The sequence below is a fragment of the Schistocerca cancellata genome, chromosome 7 (genome assembly GCF_023864275.1).
Source record: "Schistocerca cancellata isolate TAMUIC-IGC-003103 chromosome 7, iqSchCanc2.1, whole genome shotgun sequence".
NCBI lineage: Eukaryota > Metazoa > Arthropoda > Insecta > Orthoptera > Acrididae > Schistocerca > Schistocerca cancellata.
In genome coordinates, this window is record NC_064632.1 from 47094761 (window position 1) to 47120011 (window position 25251).

Sequence of the window (25251 nt, forward strand, 5' to 3'; positions counted from 1 at the left end):
GCAGGAAAATACTCCAGTCAGAGCATAAAAAGGGAAATGCGAACCTTTTTAAAAGACTCTGACAGGAAAGTGGTAAACCAGCTGCCGCATTTCTCATCCCGCGCCAGCCACTGTGGACGAGTGGTTCTAGGCGCTTCAGTGCAGAACCGCGCTACTGCTACGGTCGCAGCTTCGAATCCTGCCTCGGGCATGGATATGTGTGATGTCCTTAGGTTAGTTAGGTTTACGAGGTGCATTCAAGTTCTACGGCCTCCGATTTTTTTTCTCCGGACTGGAAAGAGATAGAAACATGCGCATTGTTTTAAAATGAGGCCGCGTTCATTGTCAATACGTCCCAGAGATGGCAGCACCGTACGGCAGATGGAATTTTACCGCCAGCGGCGAGAATGAGAACTGTTTTAAATACTTAAAATGGCGACGTTTTCCTTACTTGAACAGCGTGCAGTCATTCGTTTTCTGAATTTGCGTGGTGTGAAACCAATTGAAATTCATCGACAGTTGAAGGAGACATGTGGTGATGGAGTTATGGATGTGTGGAAAGCGCGTTCATGGGTGGGACAGTTTAATGAAGGCAGAACATGGTGTGACAACAAACCGAAACAACCCCGGGCTCGCACAAGCCGGTCTGACGACATGATCGAGAAAGTGGAGAGAATTGTTTTGGGGGATCGCCGAATGACTGTTGAACAGATCGCCTCCAGAGTTGGCATTTCTGTGGGTTCTGTGCACACAATCCTCCATGACGACCTGAAAATGCGAAAAGTGTCATCCAGGTGGGTGCCACGAATGCTGACGGACGACCACACGGCTGCCCGTGTGGCATGTTGCCAAGCAATGTTGACGCGCAACGACAGCATGAATGGGACTTTCTTTTCGTCGGTTGTGACAATGGATGAGACGTGGATGCCATTTTTCAATCCAGAAACAAAGCGCCAGTCAGCTCAATGGAAGCACACAGATTCACCGCCACCATACAAATTTTTGGTAACCGCCAGCGCTGAAAAAATGATGGTGTCCATGTTCTGGGACAGCGAGGGCGTAATCCTTACCCATTGCGTTCCAAAGGGCACTACGGTAACAGGTGCATCCTACGAAAATGTTTTGAAGAACAAATTCCTTCCTGCACTGCAACAAAAACGCCCGAGAAGGGCTGCGCGTGTGCTGTTTCACCAAAGCAACGCACTCGCACATCGAGCTAACGTTACGCAACAGTTTCTTCGTGATAACAACTTTGAAGTGATTCCTCGTGCTCCCTACTCACCTGACCTGGCTCCTAGTGACTTTTGGCTTCTTCCAACAATGAAAGACACTCTCTGTGGCCGCACGTTCACCAGCCATGCTGCTATTGCCTCAGCAATTTTCCAGTGGTCACAACAGACTCCTAAAGAAGTCTTCGCTGCTGCCATGGAATCATGGCGTCAGCGTTGTGAAAAATGCGTACGTCTGCAGGGCGATTCCGTCGAGAAGTAACGCCAGTTTCATTGATTTCGGGTGAGTAGTTAATTAGAAAAAAAATCGGAGGCCTTAGAACTTGAATGCACCTTGTAAGTAGTTCTAAGTCTAGGGGACTGATGACCTCAGATGTTAAGTCCTATAGTGCTTGTAGCCATTTGAACCATTTGAACCTCATCCCACCTTCCTCACCAAACATTTTTGCGTGCGAACATATATCCATTAACCAGAACATTATGACCACCTGACTAAGAGAAGGAACGTTCCCCTTGGACACGATGACGCGTCGTTGCATGGAAGCAATGGCGCCGTGGTAGATCTCTGGCGTGAGTTGGCACCACATTTGCACGCACACGTCACCTACATCCCTAAGTTTCGGGGAGGAGGACGATGAGCTTTGATATCCGAGATGTGTTCGATCGAGTTCAGATCTGGCGTGCACTCCATCACACGCTTGGCCTTGATGAAAAATGCCACTCCCAGTCGGGCAGCATGATCGTCATAAAGGGGTGTATGTGATCTGCAGCCACTGGACCATGCTCCTTGGCCGTCACGGTGCCTTGCCGAGCTCCACTACACCCATGGAGGCCCACACGAATATTACCCACAGCATAAGTAGCCGCCGCCAACTTGTCTCTGTCCCGCAGTACAGGTGTCAAGAAGCGTTTCCGCGGAAGACGAGGATTCGCGCCTTTTCATCGGCATGATGAAGGTAAGATAGATACTGGCTACAGGAAAATTAAAGAGACTTTTGGAGATAAGAGAACCACTTGTATGAACATCAAGAGTTCAGATGGAAACCCAGTTCTAAGCAAAGAAGGGAAGGCAGAAAGGTGGAAGGAGTATATAGAGGGTCTATACAAGGGCGATGCACTTGAGGACAATATTATGGAAATGGAAGAGGATGTAGATGTAGATGAAGATGAAATGGGAGATACGATACTGCGTGAAGAGTTTCACAGAGCACTGAAAGACCTGAGTCGAAACAAGGCCCCCGGAGTAGACAACATTCCATTGGAACTATTGACGGCCTTGGGAGAGCCAGACCTGACAAAACTCTACCATCTGGTGAGCAAGGTGTATGAAACAGGCGAAATACCCTCAGACTTCAAGAAGAATATAATAATTCCAATCCCAAAGAAAGCAGGTGTTGACAGATGTGAAAATTACCGAACAATTAGTTTAATAAGCCACAGCTGCAAAATACTAACGCGAATTCTTTACAGACGAATGGAAAAACTGATAGAAGCCGACCTCGGGGAAGATCAGTTTGGATTCCGTAGAAATACTGAAACACGTGAGGCAATACTGACCTTACGACTTACCTTAGGAGAAAGATTAAGGAAAGGCAAACCAACGTTTCTAGCATTTGTAGACTTAGAGAAAGCTTTTGACAATGTTGACTGGACTACTCTCTTTCAAATTCTAAAGGTGGCAGGGGTAAAATACAGGGAGCGAAAGGCTATTTACAATTTGTACAGAAAGCAGATGGCAGTTATAAGAGTCGAGGGACATGAAACGGAAGCAGTGGTTAAGAAGGGAGTAAGACAGGGTTGTAGCCTCTCCCCAATGTTATTCAATCTGTATATTGAGCAAGCAGTAAAGGAAACAAAAGATAAATTCGGAGTAGGTATAAAAAACCATGGAGAAGAAGTAAAAACTTTGAGGTTCGCCGATGACATTGTAATTCTGTCAGAGACAGCAAAGGACTTGGAAGAGCAGTTGAACGGAATGGATGGTGTCTTGAAGGGAGGATATAAGATGAACATCAACAAAAACAAAACGAGGATAATGGAATGTAGTCGAATTAAGTCGGGTGATGTTGAGGGTGTTAGATTAGGAAATGAGACACTTAAAGTAGTAAAGGAGTTTTGCTATTTGGGGAGCAAAATAACTGATGATGGTCGAAGTAGAGAGGATATAAAATGTAGACTGGCAATGGCAAGAAAAACGTTTCTGAAGAAGAGAAATTTGTTGACATCGAGTATTGATTTAAATGTTAGGAAGTCGTTTCTGAAAGTATTTGTATGGAGTGTAGCCATGTATGGAAGTGAAACATGGACGGTAAATAGTTTGGATAAGAAGAGAATAGAAGCTTTCGAAATGTGGTGCTACAGAAGAATGCTGAAGATTAGATGGGTAGATCACATAACTAATGAGGAAGTATTGAATAGGATTGGAGAGAAGAGAAGTTTGTGGCACAACTTGACCAGAAGAAGGGATCGGTTGGTAGGACATGTTCTGAGGCATCAAGGGATCACCAATTTAGTATTGGAGGGCAGCGTGGAGGGTAAAAATCGTAGGGGGAGACCAAGAGATGAATACACTAAGCAGATTCAGAAGGATGTAGGTTGCAGTAGGTACTGGGAGATGAAGAAGCTTGCACAGGATGGAGTAGCATGGAGAGCTGCATCAAACCAGTCTCAGGACTGAAGACCATAACAACAACATGAAGAAGTTATCAGTATTCATCAGACCATGCAACGCTCTGCCACTGCGCCAAAGTGGAGTGCCGATGGTCATGTGCCCATTACAGTCGTAGCTGCCGATCTCTTGGTTTTAACATTGGCACATGCATGGGTCGTCGGCTGCGGAGGACCATCGTTAGGAGTGTTCCGTGCACTGTGTGTTCAGACACACTTGTACTCTGCCCAGAATTAAGGTCTGATGTTAGTTCGCTGCCTGTCCAGTTTTACCGACCTGTCCAACCTACGACGTCTGACATCTGTAATGAGAGATGGCCGCCCAAACCCACGACGTCTGGACGTCGTTTCACCATGGTTTCGCCACGTGTTGAAGACACCCGCAACAGCACTCTTCGAACACCCGACAAGTCGTGCAGTTTCCGAAATGCTCGTGCCGAGCTGCTATCTCCTGCACGGATTTATATTGATAGTAGGTCGGTCCATCAGACTGGACAAAAGCAGTAATCACACCAATCTTTAAACATGGAAACAGAAAAGATTGTAACAACTACAGAGGTATCTCTTTAATCAGCGTTGTGGGTAAAATCTTCTCAGGTATTGTTGAAAGGAAGTGCGAGTATTAGTTGAGGACCAATTGGATGAAAATCAGTGTGGGTTTAGGCCTCTTAGAGGTTGTCAGGACCAGATTGCTTACGGCAATTAATGGAGAAGTGGTATGAGTGGAACAGGGAATTGTATCTATGCTTTACAGATCTAGAAAAGGCACATGACCGGGTTCCTAGCAGGAAGTTATTGTCTGTTCTACAAGATTATGGAATAGGAGGCAAACTTTTGCAAGCAATTAAAGGTCTTTACATGGATAGTCAGGCAGCAGTTAGAGTTGACGGTAAATTGAGTTCATGGTTCAGAGTAGTTTCAGGGGTAAGACAAGGCTGCAACCTGTCTCCACTGTTGTTCATATTATTTATGGATCATATGTTGAAAACAATAGACTGGCTGGGTGAGATTAAGATATGTGAACACAAAATAAGCAGTCTTGCATATGCGGATGACTTAGTTGTGATGGCAGATTCGATTGAAAGTTTGCAAAGTAATATTTCAGAGCTAGATCAGAAATGTAAGGACTGTGGTATGAAGATTATCATCTCCAAAACGAAAGTAATGTCAGTGGGAAAGAAATATAAACGGATTGAGTGCCAAATAGGAGGAACAAAGTTAGAACAGGTGGACGGTTTCAAGTACTTAGGATGCATATTCTCACAGGATGGCAACATAGCGAAAGAACTGGAAGCGAGGTGTAGCAAAGCTAATGCAGTGAGCGCTCAGCTACGATCTACTCTATTCTGCAAGAAGGAAGTCAGTACCAAGACTAAGTTATCTGTGCACCGTTCAATCTTTCGACCAACTTTGGTGTATGGGAGCGAAAGCTGGGTGTATTCAGGTTACCTTATCAACAAGGTTGAGGTTACGGATATGAGAGTAGCTAGGATGATTGCAGGTACTTGTAGATGGGAACAATGGCAGGAGGGTGTCCACAATGAGGAAATCAAAGAAAAACTGGGAATGAACTCTATAGATGTAGCAGTCAGGGCGAACAGGCTTAGATGGTGGGGTCATGTTACACGCATGGGAGAAGCAAGGTTACCCAAGAGACTCATGGATTCAGCAGTAGAGGGTACGAGGAGTTGGGGCAGACCGAGGAGAAGGTACCTGGATTCGGTTAAGAATGATTTTGAAGTAATAGGTTTAACATCAGAAGAGGCACCAATGTTAGCACTGGATAGGGGATCATGGATGAACTGTATAAGGGGGACTATGCTCCAGACTGAACGCTGATAGGCATAATCAGTCTTAAATGATGATGATGATGATGATGATGAGTAGGTCGGTGGTCATAATGTTCTGACTGATCAGCATACTCTCCGATCTTTTGACAGGACATTCTAAATCCTATTATCCAGTCTTTGTGATTAAGCCTTCGTACTCCGCATCTACCTCTCACTACCAATGTCTATACATGTCCCTCTTCTATGTCTCATTTTTCCTTCCATTGATTTACAGTATACTGAACAAAGCTCCAGCCAGGGCCCAGTGGCATCCCTATCAGCTCCTACACTGAATTTGCGGCTGAGTCAGCAGCTCTTCTAACTATAATCTGTCGTAGATCCCTCGAACAAAAAGCCGTGTCCATTGCTTGGAAAAAGCACAAGTCACAGCCGTTTACAAGAAGGGTGGTGGAACTGTTGCACAAAATTACCTTCCAAATTTCCAATACCCATACCATCGATTTGTTGTAGAATTTTAGAACATATTTTGCCTTGAAACATAATGAGGTATCTTGAACAGAATTACCACTATGGATTCCGAAAATATCGGCGATGTGAAACCCAAAACGTGCTTTTCTCACATGGCACACTGGACGCATTGGAACAAGGCAGCCAGGTAGGTGCAGAATTTCTTGATTTCCAAAAAACATTTGACTCAGTACCACACCTATGCTTATTTTCAAAAGTTCGATCCTATGGGGTACCAAGTAAAATGTGTGACTAGATTGAGGACTTTTTGATAGGGAGGTTGCAGCATGTTATCTTGGATGGAGAGTCACCATCTGATATGGAAGTAACTTCAGGTGTGCCGCAGGGAAGCGTGTTGGAATCCTTGCCGTTCATGTTGTGTATCAGTGAGCTTGCAGGCAATATCAATAGTAACCTCAGACTTTTTACAGATGATGCAGTTATCTAAGATTAAGTACTGTCTGAAAGGAGCTGCATAAATATTCGGTCAGAGCTTGATAAGACTTCAAAGTGGCGCAAAGATTGGTAACTTGCTTTAAATGTTCGTAAATGTAAAATTGTGCGCTGTACAAAACTAAAAGTCGTACTATCCTACGGTTATAAATCCAATGTGCAACTGCTGGAATCGGGCAACTGATACAAATACCTTGGTGTAACACTTCGTAAGGATGTGAAATGAAATGATCACATAGGCTCAGTTGTGGGTCGAGCAGGGGGTAGACTTCAGTTTATTGGTAGAATACTGGGGAGGTACAATCAGTCTACAAATGAGATGATTGCTTGCAAATCACTCGTGCGACCGATTTTAGAATATTGCTCAACTGTGTGGGACCCATACCAAATAGGACTAACAGTGGATATTGAACGTATACAGAGAATGGCAGCAGGAATGGTCACAGGTTTGTTTGATCCTTGCGAGATTGTCACATACATACTGAAGGAGCTGAACTGGAAGACTTTTGAAGATAGACCGTAAAGTATCCCGATAAAGTCTTCAAAAAAGTTTCAGGAACTTTAAATGATGAGTCTCGGAACATGCTTAGGGGTCATGAGGATAAGTTATTGCACGCACAGAGGCTTCAGTCTATCATTTTTCCCGCGCTCCATACGTGAATGGAACGCGAAAAAATCCTAATAATTGGTAAAATGGGATGTACCCTCTGCCATTCACCTCACGGGGGTTTGCAGAGTATAGATGCAGATGTAGATGTAGAAATACCCCACTGCTACTGCCTCCTCTCTGTTATATTGTCTCCTTTTGTCTTTCTTTATCAATGCCATTGTGTTCACCATACCGCAGCAGTTGTAATATTCTGAGGGGTCAAACGTACGCTTTGCCCATACCCACGTGTTTAGATTTTTAGTCCACAGTGTTGCCTCCCCTGTACCTTCATGTCAAAGTTCGTCAGTCTAGGAAGGACCAGACCTCTCATGCCTACGTATGGTCTCCACTCATCAGTGCTCTTCATTTCCCCTGTATCTTCTTTTCTCCCGCGACTTCTATCTCCATCTATCTCTCTTTCGCACTGTCTCTCATCGAATATCAACATCTCCTCTCTCTTCGGTTCCCATTCTATTTTCTTTATCCATCTCTCTTTCTTTTTGAGTGCCACTTTCTCTCACTCACTACAGAGTCGTTTACGGTCTGCGAAAACACTGCCGATTGTGCGTGCGCTTTGTGCGTGCGCTTTGTGTGTGTGTGTGTATTAAACTGTGGTGTAACGTTCTACTACAAGAATCTTTTACTAGGGTAAATTCGGTCCGTGGGAACAAAGATTTCCGGAGTGCTGAAGTTCAAATGAGTGACATTTCCAGACTAACCAAGAATCATTTTGACTGCTTACAAGATGTTATTACTCTTACTCTCACTGGTAACGACTTACAGGGAGTAGTGGATTACTTTCTGAGCTTCTCTTCCAAAACTGGTTTACAAAGTGTTTTCGTAGTGATGAGGCAATCTTTCGGTTGGTGATGGAGAAGGAGATATGGACCTGTCCGAGGTAAGAAACCTGGTTGAAACTTACGAAACCAAACATAATCCGGGATATGCTACACATTTAGGATAGGCAGTCCCGAACAAGACGCAAAATTTCATAGTGAGAGGATCTCCATTACAGCGCGATTTAAATTAGTTGACATTTGACGCTTGGCGGCCAAAGTTGCGAAGTTATCACAAGTACCGTCTCCACAGCAGTCCTCTTTCCTCAGCGACAGAAAATCTCTAGAAATTCATTATCTCATATAAAAATCACATAGAACATTTGAAATATACATTTGGCGTAGATATCTATAGCATCTTACGTTCTTTGTTTTAGTTAGGCGAGAGTTACGTAAACTTTTTTCTACAAATGGATGATGTACGACGTCATACCTCGAAAACTGCTGAACTACTGAACTCACTGAAATATTTTTTTCACTTACTACTAAAATAGCTTGCTTCTGATAACATAATTCCAACACTGCGTATCGCATTACGTGTTTTTAAAATTCTGTCTATATAACAAGTAAGAACTTTAAACTCTCCATCTACTATACAAAACATAAAAATTCTGAAATTCTGTAAAGAACTCATTGAGGTAATACGTTATGCGATGTAGTTAGTGATGCATTTCGTGACATGACGCTGAAACAACCCGCACTGGAGAAGAACAGAACAGACACCATTCATACAGATATATATGCGCCGTGAAAGCTAATACGATCATTCGATGCAGAGCACTCTTTGACCGACCACGTGCGGGACTTCGCATGATGCGACGAGCAAAAACAGCAAAAAGGGCTAGGGGACGCTACTTTGACAGTGTGCAGGAAATGGGGATCAGGATTATGGGGGAGGGGGGGAGGGGGAAGCGCGCCTGGCTGGTCCTTTCAGCTTTCAGTAGTGACTAACGACTGTGCCAAGGTTTCCTGTAACTGAGCTACATCCGTACCGCGATATAGCCAACGTGCTTGACGTCCAAAAAGGCAATCTATGGCTTTATTCAGCAGAATAGGTCAACGAATGTGGTTGAAGGGAAGAATACCACGTTGACAGGCGTGCCGTGTGGCGCTCGGTGTGCGCTCCTTATCTTGCGACTGACGTCCAGTCTGCATGGTACCTTACGGTCAATGGGACGCTAGCATGCCGTTCACGTCTTGACGGAATTCACCTTGCAGACATCCCGATGTGTGTCTCCTGTAATGTCCTGGACACAGACGAGCGTCGCCTAGTGTGCGGGTCGGCAATAGATGTCTGGTTTTTGATGTGACAGATGATGGCCCCAGTTACCCGTACGACTCCTCATCAGATACTACCTCGCCTGCTCCTCTTTCGGGATTCCTTATACATCCCACAAAGACGAACTCCCAGAAGCTGATTTGTAGAGACTTAGATCACTACTTGTTCTTGATTTTTGGCACCTCCTGAATGAAAGACGTTGTGCAGTTTCCTGCAGTCCCAAATCCGGACAATTTTTCTCCAGTTTTCTTTGTAGTGTGTCTTTCTTAACCGACCCCGAGTTGAGGTGTTACTGCAGTGAGGAGTTGATTCTCGCTTTTTCCACTCTTGGCACTCGTTAATCTCTGGTTATTGAAATGTTCTTCTTATCAATATCGATTTCCTGCAACACTCATTGGTAATAAAATAAGAAATAATTAAAAATGAAAAAATAAAGATTGTCAGATTGATGTGCTTTGATTCTCTACACTGCGTTCCCTACGCTTTCCTCGGTTCCTGGGGGACAGAACGGGCGACTGTCACCAAGCCATTTGTTCCAACTACTGCCCAACTTTGCCCCACCCCTGCCTTTGGGCGCCAGGAAAGTTCCATTAAAAAAATGAATTGATGATAACTCATCTGCCTAGTTAGCAGGAGACCTGGCTTCGAGTCCCGGTCTTTGTAAAAAATTTCGTTTGTCGGCAGTGAATTCCTTCATTGCCCGAATGCGGCAGAGATCGCAATTTCTCCGTTCTAAACATAGTCTATGTCTGGCCGCAGGATCAGACACAGAAATGGTGCCCATTCTTTCGGTCATGTACGAAAGGGCAGACGCAACTCATGTTGTTGTTGTGGTCTTCAGTCCTGAGACTGGTTTGATGCAGCTCTCCATGCTACTCTATCCTGTGCAAGCTTCTTCATCTCCCAGTACCTACTGCAACCTACATCCTTCTGAATCTGCTTAGTGTATTCATCTCCTGGTCTCCCCCTACGATTTTTACCCTCCACGCTGCCCTCCAATACTAAATTGGTGATCCCTTGATGCCTCAGAACATGTCCTACCAACCGATCCCTTCTTCTGGTCAAGTTGTGCCACAAACTCCTCTTATCCCCAATCCTATTCAGTACCTCCTCATTAGTTATGTGATCTACCCATCTAATCTTCAGCATTCTTCTGTAGCACCACATTTCGAAAGCTTCTATTCTCTTCTTGTCCAAACTATTTACCGCCCATGTTTCACTTCCATACATAGCTACACTCCACACAAATACTTTCAGAAATGACTTCCTGACACTTAAATCTATACTCGATGTTAACAAATTTCTCTTCTTCAGAAACGCTTTCCTTGCCATTGCCAGTCTACATTTTATATCCTCTCTACTTCGACCATCATCAGTTATTTTGCTCCCCAAATAGTAAAACTCCTTTACTACTTTAAGTGTCTCATTTCCTAATCTAATTACCTCAGCATCACCCGACTTAATTCGACTACATTCCACTATCCTCGTTTTGCTTTTGTTGATGTTCATCTTATATCCTTGCTTCAAGACACCATCCATTCCTTTCAACTGCTCTTCCAAGTCCTTTGCTGTCTCAGACAGAATTACAATGTCATCGGCGAACCTCAAAGTTTTTATTTCTTCACCATGGATTTTAATACCTACTCCGAATTTATCTTTTGTTTCCTTTACTGCTTGCTCAATATACAGATTAAATAACATCGGGGAGAGGCTACAACCCTGTCTTACTCCCTTCCCAACCACTGCTTCCCTTTCATGTCCCTCGACTCTTATAACTGCCATCTGGTTTCTGTACAAATTGTAAATAGCCTTTCGCTCCATGCAAAGTAAATGTGCTGTCGCAACATTTTACACTGTGTAAGCATGTGGTATTATTGTCATGTAGGTCGCCATACTCGACATCACATTCGACCGTCTGGTGTTAGGGATAGCCCAAGCTTCTACCTAGGTTGCAAATGCTTTCAGTAGTGGAGGAAAGTAAGAGACAACGCTGTACTTCCATTTTAACCCCCTTGTACCCCGGAAACACAAAGAAATTTTGTTTGTGTATGTATGTACTTCATCTTCAGAGCAGTTTGAAACGAGCCTGGCCACGCAACCTAAAATTGCCGTAATATGTACAGATTAAACATTGCAGAAAATAACAATAATTTACATGGAAAATTTCAAAGACCATATTTTTATCACTGATATAATTTTTCCAAAACTGTTGAACATGTTTTCGTAGAAAAGCTTTAAAAGTATATATTCGTTGGTATATTGTTCTTGACGTTCAAAGATAATACTGAAACGCATGAAATTCACTAGGTGTTAATTTGCTGTTGCTTGGTGTTTTTAAATAAAATCATTATTATTACTTTTAGCCGTTTGCAGAAAGATCTGTTTATAGAAAGAGCTATTTACTGGCCTGCGTGGAAACAAAGACATATCTCGGTATTGGATGAGATGAATTAAATAGAAGGACATTTGATTTTAGGCAGAGAATAAGGCAGTTACGTGTCGTAGCTACTGTCTTCACTGAATTGCTAGAAAAATATCGCCATACTATTTTTCTTTAAGTGAATCTTAACATTCTGAGCATCTGATGACGTGCTCTTAAAAATTTTCCTGTATGAGTAACGCCGGAGTATGTAGACTTAAGTGGACATGAAGATTTAATTCATAAATAATATTCAGTCATACATAAAGCTAATATGTTTACACTAGGAAACCATAGTATGTCTGCATAAGAGATAGCTTGAATAAATGCAATACTGCAGTTCTGTTCAAGTCTGGTGGATCAACACATGTTTGCAGTAACACGTGACACCGAAGGTCACGCAGGACAGTTGAAACTGATACGGGCTACTTTGACTCCTGGGATAAGCGCGAAGACAGTGGAACTGATTACCAAACAGATGGACTCCACCCCCACCCCACCCCCCTCAGGTATTATAATGAAAACAAATTATTGTTGTCGAGTTAACCCGCTGTGAGAAGACTGAACAGTACGTTACCTTTTCCGGTTTCCACAACAGGCAATGCACATGTACGATAATAACGTAGACGATTCCGTAAAAACTACCACCGATAGTTTTCAGGAGTAATACAAACTGCGAATTATTTATAATTGCACTAATTCTTGAGGCTACTACAATGAAAGTGTGGAGTATAAGTAAGAGTAAGCAGAAGATTGTATTTTCTGGCGCGATGTGGCAAAAATTCTGCCAAAGAGCGGAAAACATCGAACACGTAATAAATAAGATGACCACTCCGTGAATTCATCCTGCCACTTGTTTGATTCGTGAAGAAGGATGCAACATTATTCTTTCGGAAGAACTCCGTAATTTACTTACTATTTCACATTCAAAGGCATAGACACCATTAGGAAACAGTAGCTATCTGTGGTGACAATCACCATTCTACTAATACTGGAGACTTGTATGTAGAACTTCTTCCGCACTAATCCAAAATGTATAATAAGTTATATTTTCAAATGCCTTCCGGGTACTTTTGCGCCAAAGCATGGAAGAAGTATTTAATTTAACATTCCGAGCTCGAATCGGAATGGGGAAGCAAATCTCAAAGGAGACATTCTGACATTTGCCTTAAACTATTTAAGGAAGCGACGGAAAACCTAAATCCGGGCGGCGCAAACGGAATTTGTGTCGTTTCGCATGCGTGTCCAGTATCTCTTATACAATTGCTCCGACGTTTCTGCCATGAGACACTGAAAATTTCTTACGCTTTCTGGCTGATGCATGCTTAAAGTACGGGTACTTATTTTTTTATCTGTAGAATCAAAATCTTCGAAAAAAGTGCGAAAGACTGTGCCGTGCCGGCCGGTGTGGTCGTGCGGTTAAAGGCGCTTCAGTGTGGAACCTCGTGACCGCTACGGTCGCAGGTTCGAATCCTGCCTCGGGCATGGATGTGTGTGATGTCCTTAGGTTAGTTAGGTTTAATTAGTTCTAAGTTCTAGGCGACTGATGACCTCAGACGTTGAGTCGCATAGTGCTCAGAGCCATTTGAACCATTTTTGACTGTGCCGTCAACGTACTGAGAACAGTATCGCCAAATTCAACCAGCGTAATTGAAAGCAACACAGAAATATGGAGCAGCAGCTGATGGACTGAGATTCGACACTGCTCCTCCTGAAGAAAAATAGATGGTTCCATCGCCGTGTTATCCTCTCGGTTCTTACATTCGTGTCTCATGCTGCACGTCCAACACACTTCAAAGGAAAGATGGAATCAGTGTCCACAAAGTTTTATAAAATGTTTGTATGCTTTTAAAAAGAATCTGTTTGAGACGATCCAGATTTCACGCCAGAAAAATATCTGTGATTTCTATGGTGAGGCGAAGAAATGTATCAAAGGATCATATAATCTGTAGACGTGAAAAGGAAACTGAACTGATACATACGCTTGCTGGAGAGAAAATGTTAAAAATCCCTGCACGTGATCCCCAGAAAGCTTTACGGATGTGTTTCTGTGCGATTCAGTGATGTAACCGTATCAGATGTATGGTCTCGAAATCCGATCAGTGTCGGATAAACCGCAAGCTTAGCTCTCGCAAATTCGTAGTTTACGCCAGATGGTGTTGGCAGTAGTATGGCGTCGTAGATGGGAGGGTTCTTAAGAAATGTGTGAGAAAAGATAAATATGTAAGAAAAGATGGGAAAGGCAACAACTGTAACATTTCGTCGCCTAATTCTCGTGAACAAGCGACGCTTACGTAGCATAGTGTAACCTGCCCCTCACTTATCGACCTTAATGACAGTGAAAAATGAAACCGCGTGTACCTAATGGGAATTTGAAAAAAGCAATCGTCACCGAAGTTAATCTGTCGGTAAAGAGGGAGGAAAGGGTTACATCTAAATGAAAGGAAAAGTGCTAATGCAACAGGTGGAAATTAATTTTGAAAAGGGGTAAAGTTAATAAAGAAAGTAAATGTGCGGCCATTACGTTAACAATTAACTAGCGGTAATTAGATATTTGAGATTTGGGGGAAATTACGGTCGCCAGTCCTAAGGACAATTACTATAGTAACTGAAAAAGAAAGTTATTACACATATAATTAGCACTAGAAGTGTGGCAACTGAAGGTTGACACGTGTAGTGTGAAAACTGAAAGTTTGTCAGAAGTAATAAATTTCGCTACACTCTGACTTAATTTAGCAAAAGAATTAATAAAACAGGAAAATCGAAAGTTAATTTAGTGACTGAAGTTAATAGTGAGCTTTCTTTCTGAAGCACATCGAAATTCAGTAAAACACGGTTAGTCTTGGACTACCTCAACAATCATTTCCAAAGCTACTTGAATCTACGCAATTTAGAAATAAGAGATTTAACTTTGAACTTGAAATAAATGATTCTCAAAAATTAACAATAGTGAGATTTAGTACGTACCAAGCTGAGCTGCAGTCACAGGTAAGCTAAAATACGGTATCAAAACTCGCACTCTTAATTCGTGCTTGTGTAATCTAAATATTGTAGCCAGCTATGAATACTTTAACTGAACTTTGAAATTAAAGCAGCGAAATTGAATTATAATACTTTAATGCTGGCGTTTGACTTTCAACGACACTCGGGTTCATTTCGGGAAAGGAAGGGAACCTGCTTGGCAATGAAATTGGGACAATGAGCAACAAATGTTCATGCTAAGTTGCTGTAATTATAGTTACGAAAATGGTACAGTTTGAAAAGCTGAGGTCTGCCATACGGTTCTAAAACTTTACGTGCGTCCAGTCTTCCTTGTTGGTTGATTGAAGGTTTGAAGCCGTCGATCGAGGAGGTGGCGAAGGTCACTCATTGTCGGCCGTCGCTGTTGCAGAAGCTGGATGTTGGCGCGCCTTCTTCTCGACACGGTCACCAGACGAAACGGGCACTTGATGTCCGCCGGCTAATGCTTCCCGTCCGCGACACCATGTCAGAAACTATCATCGCAAGTCGAGCGCAATTACATGCTGCCAAACCCCGAAAGCGCGGCAACTCGCGGGAGCGTCACACAGCGCACCTGCTCCACTCGCTACTCCCGCCAGACCCTCTCTGCTCAGCCCGCGCTCCACGCGGCAGAGTTAACACTACCAAAGATCCTACACACTTTGATTCTTCACACGACCTATCGATGTAATCGTTCGATAGCAGTTTTCCCTAGGCAAGACCCAGCGTAAAAATACATATAATATTTACGAAACAAACCAATTATACATCGACATAAATGCATAAATATATATATACCAATAGTAAAACAATTACAATATACGAAGACACAGAAATGTTATATATTCAGGTAACAAAAATAAGGAAAACAAATTTATAGTACAATAGATGGAAATAGGAGGATATGCATTTCCGGCGTTACAATAGTTTCAGTGGACGTCACCAGTTCGCACACCTGTGACCCTCTGCACTTTCGGTTATGTTAACGTGCTGTGCACTTGTCCCTCTTACTCGTGGTGGTCACGCCATGCTGGTAGGCCGAGCCATGACAGGAGCAGTGCCGCCTAAATTGGCTTTATCTGACCATTAGCTGCGCTGCGCTCGTATATTTGTCAGTGGGATCTAGATACCGCTTAAGGAACAACTGTAGCGCATCACGAGAAGCAGATAGCCGTAATCACCCGGAAAAGCCTCGCAGAGCAGATTCCTACCCCTCCCCCAATCTAACCTCCTTTCGCCGTGCTTCCGTCCTCATTCAGCACGCTGCTCGCACAACATTTTATTTCCACGTGCAGGATGGCATTTGTCATACAAGGGGATCTGCATGACAAAAGACGTGTTGCAGCCTGCGGCGTTGGCTCTGTGCTGAACACCTCACGGTTTGTAGCACAAAATGAGGTGACTAGAGGCGAAGTGTTAGCTCGGTAGGAAAGGTATGTCACGTCTAGCGAGCGGTCTGGACGGTGAATGGCAGTGACCTCGAGCACGTCCAAGCAGTCGCTAAGTCAGAATGTCATCCAAGTAGGAAGGCTTTTGAGGTTAGTAGAATTTGGTGGGGTAAGAAACTTGCACGAGGGCAACAGACGTCAGACTCCAATACGCTGCACAAAAGCTTTATTCTGCTTAGAGAGTAAATAATGAAAGAAGCATAACGGAGTAAGTGCAGAGGCCATTTCAGAGACGAGCGTTTAGACAGACGCTCACTGACATAGCAAAGATGGTGCACCATGGAATTTTGTTCCATGCTGGCTCTTAGCGTGCTCGCACGTCTATGACTCAGCTGACTTCTAACAATGGACTACTGCTCCAATACAACAGTCTCACTACTGGCTGAGGGAGATGTCAGACAATTAGTTCGGTACCAAGCATTGTACATCGAAGGACTGTCAAGCAAAATTCAGATATAGTTTTCGCTGTGTTCTGTCGTCCAGAAGAGCGCGAGTAAACTGTAAGTGTTAAGAAACACCTTACCAATGGCGCACAGCAAAAGCTTAACTGTGATCATTATGTAATGTAGAGCTTCCGTGGAGCACAAGGCGGCTACACGGGTAGCAGGGTCTGTGTGGCGTGGACTGGGTGGTTTTTTAAGTTAGAGGGTCTGGGGGAAACACAAGTAGTGCTTCAGTCACAGAGAGTGCAGGCTGAACACAGGAAGAACGTAGATACAGGAACCATTGGTATAACAGTTGTAAATTGTCGTAGCTGTGTTGGGAAAGTACCAGAGCTCCAAGCGCTAGTAGAAAGCAATGATGCTCAAATCTTTATAGGCACTGAAAGCTGATCGGATATAAGCTCAGCCGAAATGTTTGCGGAGAACCTAACAGTGTTGCGAAAGGACAGGCTAAACACGGTTGGCGGTGGCGTGTTTGTTGCTGTCAGAAGTAGTTTAACGTGTCGCGAAATTGAAGTAGATACTTCCTGTGAGCTAATATGAGCAGAGGTCATTGTTGGCATCCGCAATAAAATTATAATTGGATCCTTTTACCGACCTCCCGATTCAGGTGATACAGTTGCTGAAAGGTTCAAAGAAACTTGAGTCTGATTTCAAACACGTGCCCGACTCATACGATAATAGTTGGTGGTGACTTTAATTTACCCTCGATGTTGTTGTTGTTGTGGTCTTCAGTCCTGAGACTGGTTTGATGCAGCTCTCCATGCTACTCTATCCTGTGCAAGCTACTTCATCTCCCAGTATCTACTGCAACCTACATCCTTCTGAATCTGCTTAGTGTATTCATCTCTTGGTCTCCCTCTACGATATGTACCTCGATATGTTGGCGAAAATGCATCTTTAATTCCGGAGGTACGCATAAAATATCATCCGAAATTGTGCTAAACGCATTATCTGAAAATAATTTCGAATAGTTAGTTCTTGAGCCCACGCGAATAGTAAATGGTTGTGAATACACACTTGACCTCTTAGCAACAAATAATCCTAAGTTAATAACGAGCGTCAAAACCGATACCAGGATTAGTGAACACAGAGTTGTCCTAGCGAGATTGAATACTGTAATCCCCAAATCCTCCAAAAATAAACGAAAAATATACCTATTCAAAAAAGCAGATAAAAATTCACTTGACACCCATCTGAGAGACAATATCCACTCATTCCAAATTAATACTGTAAGTGTAGACCAGATGTGGCTTGAATTCAAAGAAATAGTATCGGCAATAATTGAGAGATTTATACCAAATAAATTAACGAATGACGGAGCTGATCCTCTTTGGTACACAAAACGTGTTAGAACACTGTTGCAGAAACAACGAAACAAACACGCCAAATTTAAACAAACGCAAAATCCCCAAGATTGGCGATCTTTTACAGAAGCTCGAAATTTAGGGAGGACTAAAATGCGAGATGCTTATAACAGTTTCCACAAAGAAACTTTGTCTCGAAACCTGGCAGAAAATCCAAAGAGATTCTGGTCGTTTGTGAAATATGTTAGCGGCAAGAAACAACCAATACCTTCTCCGCGTGATAGGAGTGGAGATACTTTCGAAGACAGTTACTAAACACAGCCTTTCGAAATGCCTTCACAAAATAAGGCGAAGTAAATATTCCAGAATTCGAATCGAGAACAGCTACCAATATGAGTAACGCAGAAGTAAATATCCTCGGAGTAGTGAAGCTACTTAAATCAGTTAATAAAAGCAAGTCTTCTGGTCCAGACTGTGTACCAGTTAGGTTCCTTTCGGAGTATGCTGATGCATTAGCTCCATACATAACAAACATATACAACAGTTCGCCCGACGAAAGATCCGTACCCAAAGACTGGAAAGTTGCACAGGTCACATCAATATTCAAGAAAGATAGTAGGAATAATTCACAAAATTACAGGCCTATATCGTTAACGTTGATATACAGCAGGCTTTTGGAATATATATTGTGTTCGAACACTATGTATTACCTGGAAGAAAACTGTCTATTGACACACAGTCAACATGGGTTTAGAAAACATCGTTCATGTGAAACACAACTAGCTCTTTATTCACATGAGGTGTTGAGTGCTGTTGATAAAGGATTTCAGATCGATTCCGTATTTCTGGATTTGCGGAAGGCTTTTGACACTGTACCACACAAGCGGCTTTTTGTGAAATTGCGTGCTTATGGAATATCGTCTCAGTTATGTGACTGGATTTATGATTTCCTGTCAGAGAGGTCACAGTTCGTAGTAACTGACGGAAAGTCAACGAGTTAAAGAGAAGTGATTTCTGGCGTTCCCCAAGGTAGTGTTATAGGCCCTTTGCTTTTGCTTATCTATATAAACAATTTGGGAGACAATCTGGGCAGCCTTCTTAGGCTGTTTGCAGATGACGCTGTTGTTTATCAGCTAATAAAGTCCTCAGAAGATCAAAACAAATTGCAAACCGATTTAGAAAAAGTATCTGAATGGTGAGAAAATTGGCGTTGATCCTAAATAACGAAAAGTGTGAGATCATCTACCTGAGTGCTAAAAGGAATCCATTAAACTTCGGTTACACGATAAATCAGTCTAATCTAAAGGTCGTAAATTCAACTAAATACCCAGGTATTACAATTACGAACAAATTACATTGGAAGGAACACACAGAAAATGTTGTAGGGAAGGATAACCAAAGACTGAGTTTTATAGGCAGGACACTTAGAAAATATAACAGATCTATTAAGGAGACTGCTTACACTACGCTTGTCCGTCCTCTTTTAGAATACTGCTGCGCGGTATGGGAACCTCACCAGATAGGACTGACGGAGTCCTTCGAAAAAGTTCAAAGAAGGGCAGCACGTTTTGTATTATCGCGAAATATGGGAGAGAGTGTCAGTGAAATGATACAGGATTTGGGCTAGACTTCATTAAAAGAAAGGCGTTTGTCGTTGCGACGGAATCTTCTCACGAAATTCCAGTCACTAACTTTCTCCTCCAAATGCGAGAGTATTTTGTTGACAACGACCTACATAGGGAGAAACGATCACCACAATAAAATCAGGGAATTCAGAGCTCGTACGGGTTGATCTACATGATTACTCTTCAATTCACATTTAAGTGCTTGGCAGAGGGTTCATCGAACCACAATCATACTTTCTCTCCACCATTCCATTCCCGAACAGCGCGCGGGAAAAACGAACACCTAAACGTTTCTGTTCTAGCTCTGATTTTTCTTATTTTATTTTGATGATCATTCCTACCTATGTCGGTTGGGCTCAAAAAAATATTTTCGCATTCGGAAGAGAAAGTTGGTGACTGAAATTTCGTAAATAGATCTCGCCGCGACGAAAAACGTCTTTGCTTTAATGACTTTCATCCCAACTCGCCTATCATATCTGTCACACTCTCTCCCCTATTACGTGATAATACAAAACGAGCTGCCCTTTTTTGCACCCTTTCGATGTCCTCCGTCAATCCTACCTGGTAAGGATCCCACACTGCGCAGCAATATTCTAACAGAGGACGAACGAGTGTAGTGTAATCTGTCTCTTTAGTGGACGTGTTGCATCTTCTAAGTGTCCTGCCAATGAAACGCAACCTTTGGCTCGCCTTCCCCACAATATTATCTGTGTGGTCTTCCCAACTGAAGTTGTTCTTAATTTTAACACCCAGGTACTTAGTTGAATTGACAGCCTTGAGAATTGTACTTTTTATCGAGTAATCGAATTCCAACGGTTTTCTTTTGGAACTCATGTGGATCACCTCACACTTTTCGTCATTTAGCGTCAACTGCCACCTGCCACGCCATACAGCAATCTTTTCTAAATCGCTTTGCAACTGATACTGGTCTTCCGATGACCTTACTAGACGGTAAATTACAGCATCATCTGCGAACAACCTAAGAGAACTGCTCAGATTGTCACCCAGGTCATTTATATAGATCAGGAACAGCAGAGGTCCCAGGACGCTTCCCTGGGGAACACCTGATATCACTTCAGTTTTACTCGATGATTTGCCGTCTATTACTACGAACTGCGACCTTCCTGACAGGAAAATACGAATCCAGTTGCGCAACTGAGACGATACCCCATAGGCCCGCAGCTTGATTAGAAGTCGCTTGTAAGGAACGGTGTCAAAAGCTTTCCGGAAATCTAGAAATACGGAATCAACTTGAGATCCCCTGTCGATAGCGGCCATTACGTCGTGCGAATAAAGAGCTAGCTGCGTTGCACAAGAACGATGTTTTCTGAAACCATGCTGATTATGTATCAATAGATCGTTCCCTTCGAGGTGATTCATAATGTTTGAATACAGTATATGCTCCAAAATCCTACTGCAAACCGACGTCAATGATATAGGTCTGTAGTTCGATGGATTACTCCTACTACCCTTCTTAAACACTGGTGCGACCTGTACAATTTTCCAATCTGTAGGTACAGATCTATCGGTGAGCGATCGGTTGTATATGATTGCTAAGTAGGGAGCTATTGTATCAGTGTAATCTGAAAGGAACCTAATCGGTATACAATCTGGACCTGAACACTTGCCCGTATCAAGCGATTTGAGTTGCTTCGCAACCCCTAAGATATTTACTTCTAAGAAACTCATGCTAGCAGTTGTTCGTGTTTCAAATTCTGGAATATTCCATTCGTTTTCCCTGGTGAAGGAATTTCGGAAAACTGCATTCAATAACTCCGCTTTAGCGGCACAGTCGTCGGTAACAGTACCACCGGCACTGCGCAGCGAAGGTATTGACTGCGTCTTGCCGCTTGTGTACGTAGTAGTACATGTAGGTGTTCATTCTTTCCGCGTGCTATAAGAGATTGGAATGATAGAGAATTGTGAAGCTGGTTCGATGAACCCTCTGCCAGGCACTTAAATGTGATTTGCAGAGTATCCATGTAGATGTAGATGTGGAGAAGTCAGTGGAGCGTTAGTTTGTCGTTCCGAGGGTCTTCGCAGTCCCCTTATTTTCGTTTATTTGAATGTAGCAAACCTATAGAGCACATTTGTAGTTTCACGGAAGAAACAAAAAGAGAAGAATAAAGAAATAATTTCATCACATTTGAGTAGGTATTAATAATTATAATAATAATAATTATTATTATTTTTATTATTATTAGTATTATTGATTATTATTATTACTCCTTGAACGACGAACTATCTCTCAACCGACTCCCCCCACAGGAGCTCTGCACGACAGACACTCACAGTTACGATTTTCCTGTGCTGCGTATTACTTATCGTTTACGCACGTTCTTCTGGACGACACCACGTAGTACAAGATACATATCGCAGATTTCGTTGATGCTTTGTTGATATACAACGTTTGGTACTATTCTGACTGTATGACATGTGGAGGTTGGGTGCAAGAGAAGTAACTCTGAATATATCGAAAATGAGGAAATATATCGGCTGCCGTTTAGGTCAAGTAATAGCCAGATATGATATAAGTATATTTTATCGTTTATATTTACCTAATCACGTCACTGATCTCTTTTTTATTGCTATTTCTAACAGAACTGCATACCAATATTTCTGCCATTGGAAAGGACCCTCTAACACAGAGACCAGCTGGTAATCGTACTTCCGTAATTTTTTTATTTTTATAGTACCTGAAGTTCAGAACTCAATTATCAACTAGCAAAAGCAGTTCGATCCCACTCACGAAAATTCTCGAGAAAATCTACTATAATGATATCCGAGGAATATTAATTCACTAAATATAAGCCGATTTTCATCCTTAGCTGTGTAGTTTACTCGATGGTAACGTTGTAAGGATACAAGTACTGTCATTCTGTAGTGTTACAGAATGGAAACTGAGCAGCCAATGGATCACTGGTTGGAATCTTGGTATGGTCTTTTGTTTTCGTTTTCCTTCTTTCGTTCGTTTCGAATAGCTACATCACTAAAATAAAAAAAAATTGTCAAACGTATACTAATTATCAGAAATGTATTCGAATTTTTGTGAAAAATGCACGTCTTCTTGTCTCTAATGTCACAACGAGCGAGGTGACACAGTGGTTACCACACTTGACTTGCATTCGGGAAGACTACGGTCAAACCCGTGTCCGCCCATCCTGATTTATGTCTACCGTGATTTTTCTAAATCGCTCCAGGTAAATTCCGGGATGGTTCCTTTGTGTGATATCATTGTGCATGCACTGCAAATATAAATTCTTACCTATCGATATTATATAAAAGTGTTAACAAATTTAAAATGTTGTTTTAATTTAAAAAATATATATTAACAACCTTTTATAAAATATGGATAACTAAGAATTTACATTCGTAATTAGTGTGTATTTGGTGAATTTTATACACTCCTGGAAATTGAAATAAGAACACCGTGAATTCATTGTCCCAGGAAGGGGAAACTTTATTGACACATTCCTGGGGTCAGATACATCACATGATCACACTGCCAGAACCACAGGCACATAGACACAGGCAACAGAGCATGCACAATGTCGGCACTAGTACAGTGTATATCCACCTTTCGCAGCAATGCAGGCTGTTATTCTCCCATGGAGACGATCGTAGAGATGCTGGATGTAGTCCTGTGGAACGGCTTGCCATGCCATTTCCACCTGGCGCCTCAGTTGGACCAGCGTTCGTGCTGGACGTGCAGACCGCGTGAGACGACGCTTCATCCAGTCCCAAACATGCTCAATGGGGGACAGATCCGGAGATCTTGCTGGCCAGGGTAGTTGACTTACACCTTCTAGAGCACGTTGGGTGGCACGGGATACATGCGGACGTGCATTGTCCTGTTGGAACAGCAAGTTCCCTTGCCGGTCTAGGAATGGTAGAACGATGGGTTCGATGACGGTTTGGATGTACCGTGCACTATTCAGTGTCCCCTCGACGATCACCAGTGGTGTACGGCCAGTGTAGGAGATCGCTCCCCACACCATGATGCCGGGTGTTGGCCCTGTGTGCCTCGGTCGTATGCAGTCCTGATTGTGGCGCTCACCTGCACGGCGCCAAACACGCATACGACCATCATTGGCACCAAGGCAGAAGCGACTCTCATCGCTGAAGACGACACGTCTCCATTCGTCCCTCCATTCACGCCTGTCGCGACACCACTGGAGGCGGGCTGCACGATGTTGGGGCGTGAGCGGAAGACGGCCTAACGGTGTGCGGGACCGTAGCCCAGCTTCATGGAGACGGTTGCGAATGGTCCTCGCCGATACCCCAGGAGCAACAGTGTCCCTAATTTGGTGGGAAGTGGCGGTGCGGTCCCCTACGGCACTGCGTAGGATCCTACGGTCTTGGCGTGCATCCGTGCGTCGCTGCGGTCCGGTCCCAGGTCGACGGGCACGTGCACCTTCCGCCGACCACTGGCGACAACATCGATGTACTGTGGAGACCTCACGCCCCACGTGTTGAGCAATTCGGCGGTACGTCCACCCGGCCTCCCGCATGCCCACTATACGCCCTCGCTCAGAGTCCGTCAACTGCACATACGGTTCACGTCCACGCTGTCGCGGCATGCTACCAGTGTTAAAGACTGCGATGGAGCTCCGTATGCCACGGCAAACTGGCTGACACTGACGGCGGCGGTGCACAAATGCTGCGCAGCTAGCGCCATTCGACGGCCAACACCGCGGTTCCTGGTGTGTCCGCTGTGCCGTGCGTGTGATCATTGCTTGTACAGCCCTCTCGCAGTGTCCGGAGCAAGTATGGTGGGTCTGACACACCGGTGTCAATGTGTTCTTTTTTCCATTTCCAGGAGTGTATTTAAATGAACAAATAAATGGACAAAAGCCATAAAGAGATTCAAACCAGCGATCCATTGCTTATCAAAGTACAACAATGTCGAGTGAGCCACGGAGGACATCGCGAAAACTTGTCTCGTATTTAGTTAACTGAAGGTCCTCGGAAATCTTCAGAGTCGTGTTTCCCTGTGAAATCGCTTTGTACTTAATCGATTAAAGGTCCCACACCCTCCCATAGGATCGGCACATTGTGTACCGTGATTAGTCACTCTACACAACGTTTTTCTACTGTTCAATCGTCCATTGTTTACTCTCCTTACAACAAAGGAGGCGTCGTTTGTCATTTACCGGCGTGATGTGTAGTTAATGAGCAGCCGCTCGGCCATGAAAACTGAGTTTTCTCACCTCCCACCTAACTGTCACAGTACTTGCGGAGGATCCTGATTCAGTCTGAAATTCCGGTGTAATGGTCTGGTTAGATGCTGCGTATTACACATTACCGCCCTCTTCAACTTCCGGCGGTCTGTGTCAGTCAACATACGAAGCCGGTCTGTACGCTTTTGTGCTGTACGTGTCTCTTCACGTTTCCACTTCACTATCAAATTGGAAACAATCGACTTAGTGGTGTTTAGGAGTGTGGAAATCTCGCGTACAGACGAATGACACAAGCGACACCTGACCACGTTCGAAGTCCGTGAGTTCCGCGGAGCGCCTCATTCTGTTGTCTCACGATGTCCAATGACTACTGAGGTCGCTGATATGGAGTAACTAGCAGTAGGTGACAGCATAATGCACCTAATATATAAACGTATGTT